This window comes from Athene noctua, chromosome 4 (genome assembly GCF_965140245.1).
Source record: "Athene noctua chromosome 4, bAthNoc1.hap1.1, whole genome shotgun sequence".
NCBI lineage: Eukaryota > Metazoa > Chordata > Aves > Strigiformes > Strigidae > Athene > Athene noctua.
This window is the reverse complement of record NC_134040.1, coordinates 34,942,912-34,948,911: the sequence shown is the minus strand read 5'-3', so window position 1 is coordinate 34,948,911 and position 6,000 is coordinate 34,942,912.

Genomic DNA, 6,000 nt, shown 5'->3' with positions numbered 1-6,000 from the left:
TTACACTGGATTTTAACATGACAAAAATCCAGTATTATAAAATGAAAGTCCTTATAACTGTAGTAGCATATCAGACAGGAAAGGGAGACTGGCAAAAAATATTTCTTGTTCTTTTTCATTTCATATTCTGAAAAATCTGAAAGTACTGTCTGTGACAAGAATAAAAATAAAATGAAGTAATACAGATATAGTATTAATATGCCTGTATATTTTAACAGCATTATTAATTTATCTTTCCATCATTTCCCTTTATTTGAGAGGACATAGGTTAATTCACAGTAGCTAGACACATAGAACTGAGCTCAATTTCAAGTTATAAGGCAAAGTGAGAGTTCTATCACCAGAGAAACAAATATTTCTGTTCAAAGACAGCAGAACTGAGTTGGATCTTTTGTCTAGGATACTTGGACTAAGACACATAAAATCACACAGAATCATCTAGATTGGAAAAGACCTTGAAGATCATCTAGTCCAACCATTAACCTCACACTGGGAATTCTCAACTACCTATCCCTAAGCGCTATGTCAACAATCACTCTGTTTTCTTTCCAGCATGCCCTCTCTCTCACAGAGCAGCAAGGGCCGGCTGCTCCCTCGGAGCTGGGGAGCCAGCAGCCAAGGGGATGCCACAGACAGCAAGGCAGGGGCCTTGCCAGCCAGAAGCTTAACATTCTCTGGGCTTGTCTGTCTTTCCTCACCACACCAAACCCCAGCACCATGACTGGGATTAAGTGTAAACTAGCAAAATTCGTCCATTTAGTGTATAGTATATGAAGACATGGGCACACTACCAACTGTGTGAGAAACTATAGTAGATCATCAACAGTGGGTAGGACAAAGATCAGTAGAAGGAAGACGGCTGATGAACACTCTTGTCAGTGTTCAATGCCTACCAGGCATATGCAGAAGAACGAATAGTTCTCATTAGACAGAATACAGCGAAAGAGATAAGGCTCTCTATGAACAAGCCGGGATGGAAGAGGAATGAAAGGAGCCAAGGCTAGTTGGCTCCCAAGCCTCTGAAACCTCTAGACAAGTTCAGATTTTGTAACAATTCTAAAACTTGGTATCACTAAATTGTATTAGCACAGCCAAGCACCAGTAAAAGCACCTCTTCCACATAGTGTCTAATTTCAAGAAACACAGGACAATTCCCAATGATAAAATGGGCAAGTCCCATGGCACTTTCATTGTTAGAGAGATTTTTGTGAGACTGGATTCTGTTTAATCAATCTATGATATTTTTATGGAAAACACCCAAAAATACAATTCTGAATTATGTTTCTGACCAAAACGCAGGATTTCAAATGAGGTCCTTAACATCAACATGTTATTATTAAGTGTGGATCTGTATATGACTGTTCATAAATTCCTGGATAGTGGTAGTTTTGTATCATAAAATATATTTATATAATAAAAAAGTTTAGTATTAAATTATTCTGTTTTTTTTCCATGAGATTATGGATATTTCCTTACTGAATGAAGAAAAAAACAACCCATAAAACATGTGTTTAGGTACCGACTGCAAGGAGCCAACTTGAGCCCTTAGTATAAGGACATTCATTTCTCTTTTGACATAGTAACATTCATGTTTATTTTTCTCATCTACATAAAAGTGAAAGTCATTGCAATAGAAGTCCATGTCACAACACGGTAATAAAGGTAACCTGCTTCACAAAAACTGTTGCTATCTCCTTTAATCAGTTGTAAGCATCACAAGTTAGATGGTTTTTTGCCTCATGCAAAGGCAGTGACAACACATGGCAGTACATCACATCAATCCTATACCCATGAATCCAATCATATCTTAATCCAGGCACTATAAACATGGGGCAGAGGCATCTGTACTGTAAAAACAAACAGAATACCCCACATGCATAAACACAAAAATAGAAGGATCATGCTTGGATGGTTGGAAGAGTTTTATTAACAAACCCTAGAGAGCTGTCTGCTCCTTCTTTCTTGAGTATTACAAACTAGATTCTTCTGTTTACACTGTCTTAATGCTATCCCAGCTACCTAAATGTGTGCTTTGCTTTCCAATAAGGAATGTTTTTCTAGATAGCAGAAAGGAATGGTGCAACCTTTTCCAGAAACCTTGATCATCTGAAAAGTTTTTATCCTAAAATTGAGTTGCAGAGCATTCCTTACATCTATAAAAACATGCAGAAGTTCGTAGATTTATAACTTAATAAGTCTGTAAATAGGCTTACAAGTATCACCTATGGTAAGATAATATGTGGAATAGTATATGATAATCTTTAGACACTGAATAATATAAGAATGAGAGTTTACTGTATCAAAGTAAATGTACAAGCACTTTATTTCAACTTAGCTTTAGTTAGGCTAACAGAAAATTAGATAAAACATTAGAAATAAGTGAGATGAGTTAGGACTTTCCATGAAAAACAGCTTCACTGCAGAGTAGCCATCAGAAATAATTGTAACCTTATTTAGATTAAGATAAAATGGCATTCTAATATCTCACTATCTTATCTAGATAATTTTATTAGTGCTTAATATAATAAAAGAAGCATCTGGCAGCAGAACAGCATTCCTCTACCACAGAATGTGTGTTCTGCATAGGCTTCCATCTGCAAATGCAGATTGAAACTTTCGTGAACTAATGCAAATTATGAAAGATTTTCTAATCTAATATATTTTCTTCATCTTATTGTTCTTTAAATAAAATTTAAATTTGTCTTTATATCTGTTCTTCCTTCTTTCATTTTTTTTAGTGTGTGTATAACCACTCATTGCATAATTTCACAATTACGTAACAGGCATCTTCTGTAACATATCTCTATTTCATTGTTCTTCATATATACAGTTTTACTGTCTGTTTAGGATTTTATGTAAAAATCTTTTTATCTACCACTAAAGACTGTTTTTTTTGGAGAAAGTTCCTTGAAGTCCCTTAGCTCACAGCTAGTTTCAGGGTTGCCTGAAACAATGGGGGCAAAGAATGAGAACAGCTGAAGATCCCCAAGTGCTCTCTACAGACAATCGCTTTGCTGTCTTGGCCTCAGAAATGAAGAAGAAAAAAATAATTTCTTTATAGAGCTAATGTTTAAAACACTCTTTGCTAAATATTTCAATAAACTTCTCACATTATTCTTTGGGACAATATCCAACTTGCCACAGAATATTAATTTACAAGTACCCTTTTTAGTGTAGTTCATGCTCAATTAAATCCCATATGATTTTCCAACAGAAACAGTATAGTGCAAAGTTTTTTGAACACTGTAGTTCTAAAGCTTAAGTCAAAATACTCTCGAAATAATTAAAGTTTCATCTGAATCCCAGAAACCCAGAATTGCAGAGCCACTGAGATTTGAAGGGACCTTTGGAAATCATTTAGTCCAACCCCCTGCTCAGAGCAAGGCCACCTAGAGCAGGTTGCTCAGGACTGTGTCCAGCTGGGTTTTTAACATCTCCAAGAATGGAGGTTCTCCAGTCTCTCTGGGCAACTTGTTCCACTGTTTGATCTTCCTTACAGTTGAAATGTTTGTTCCTATGTTTAAACTGAATTTCTTGTCTTTCACTTGTGCCCATTGCCTCCTGTTCCTTCACTGAGCACCACTGAAAAGAGTCTGGTTCTGTCTTCTTTACTGCCTTCCACCAAGTTTTTATACAGATTGATAAGATCCTGCCTGCGCCTTCTCTTTTTGAGGCTGAACAGTCCCAGTTCTCTCAGCCTTTCCTCATATGACAGATGCTCCAGTCCCTTAATTGTCTTTGTAGCCCCTTGCTTGATTTGCTTCAGTAGGTCCATGTCTGTCTTGCCACAGCAGTCCAGATGTTTCTCACCAGAGCTGAGTAGAGGTTTAGGTTCACCTCCCTTGACCTGCTGGCAATACTCTGCTTAACGCAGCTGCAGATCCCATTGGCCTCCTTTGCTGTGAGGGCACATTGCTGGCTCATGGGCAACTTGTTGTCCACCAGGAAACCCAGGTCCTTCTCTGCCAACTCTTTTCCATGAGTAGCCTTGTCATGAGTAGCCTTGCAACGACATTGGCCAAGTCCTTCAGCACTCATGGGTACATTCCCATCAGGTTCTATGGAACAAGAGCTTAAAAATTAGGGTTTCTATCTATGGAAACAGAGACCAACAACATTACCTCTCCTAGTAAATCTTCCCTGAAATGGCCTTAGTCTATTGCATTTAACACAGTAGAAAAATGTGCCCCAGAAGAAGCTACAATGCTCAATAATGGAAGGGAATTAACAATACCTTTTACCACTTACTCAATCTTCACACTAAAGGTCCAGCAACCTCACTTCTTGTTATTATCTGCAAAATTTATATACACCCAATCCACTGTTCCTGACTAATATTCAGGTGCAATAGCTTCTGCAGTTGTTTCTATATTAATTGTTTGGCACCTTCGTCTATTTTGTCCTTTAAACCTCAATCCTTTTTCCTTTTTGATTCCATCACATCTTCATGTTTCAGCTTCCCATAGTCCAAGGGCAGCAATATTTTAGTGGTTCCAATAGAAATACATTTCCAATTATTAGAATAAACTAATATAAAAATATTTTCCCAATAGTTCTCTTAGAATTATAATTTCATATTGTAAATTGCCAAAAATGTCTAGCAACATGAAGGAAACAGAGAGACAAAGGACAAAACAGAGATGGGAGGAAAGAGGGAGGGAGGGAGGAGTAAGATACTCTTGCCAGAAAGAGGAGTTATTTCTGCTAAGCACATAGAGAGTTATAGATATGCCATTACTAGAGGTGCAATTTAAATAAAGCAGCTCCTGGGAAACAGAAAAGTTATGTAAAAGAAGCAAATAAACAGTTCAATGAGCATGGGAAATAATGGGCCCTGAGTTTCAATGAACTTACCTTTTCTGGTAGGTACTCCTTTTAACTGAATTAATCTAAAGCTGCTGCTTAAGTGCATGTCTTGTCAAAGAACAGAAAACCTACACAAGATGTAAATAATATCTATGGTTTAGATTTTTTTTTTTTTTGTGAGATGCAACTTCTGACTGAACCAGGGTTAGTAAAAGTTGAGAAACCTGCCCACCAAATATTTTTCAAACTAGGATGTTTCTATGAAAAGTTTTGGATTTGCTGAGTTTCTTTTTTTTTTAAAAAAAAAAAAAAGAAAAAAGAAAGCAAAATTATTCACTAGATCTATATATTGAATTCAAAGTGAAACAGTTAACCGGTATTTTAACTAAAGAATCTATGTTCATTTTTCTAAATTATCCAAGTGGCTCCTAACATAATTTGTACTGCTTCTTGAAGGAATGAAAATTATATCAGAAATCAAGTGTAAGAAAACAAAATAATAAGATTTTTATATACTTTGCCATCAATAACTCTTCTGATTTTCTGAAAGTGCTACAGTTTACAAACACATCAACTGACTGCTTATGAAAATGCCAGTTACAGACAATATCTGGTTTTGATTTTGGTCTTTTGAATCTCAGGAATGCAATCATCTCCATGAGCTGATGAACATATGTTTCCATTTCATACCACATCTGAGCAGGTAAGTGGTTTAACAGGTAATACATTCCCTAAATATTAATTTCATTCAAATAAAATGAACTCCTCCGAACACAAGTAAAGAGCCTTTTTTATTGCCTCTGAGGTACTTGTATAAAGGCACTGAGGCTTCAGTTTCATTATGCTAGTAAATGAAACTTTTACTTGCTGTAAAACATTCCTTTCTAATACCTGAAGGCTTCAGGAAAATGAATAGCTTTATAAAATGTTGGGACTCTTCTTGAAGCATGACTCCAGCTATAAAACCCTGGTACCCTTAAAACTGAAGTATAATGGATTATATTGTAATGATACTAATACGTTGCCCTTACTCTAATCTCTGAAATTATGCAAGACAAGCTAAGTAGAATGCTGAAGACACATACCAGAAGAGGTCAGAGGAAACACTTTCACTGCGCTGAATCTGGAAGAGAGAGTCCTCGGTTAGGAACTCTTCCATAAAAAAATGCAAGCACAGATAGCAGTCCTACCATG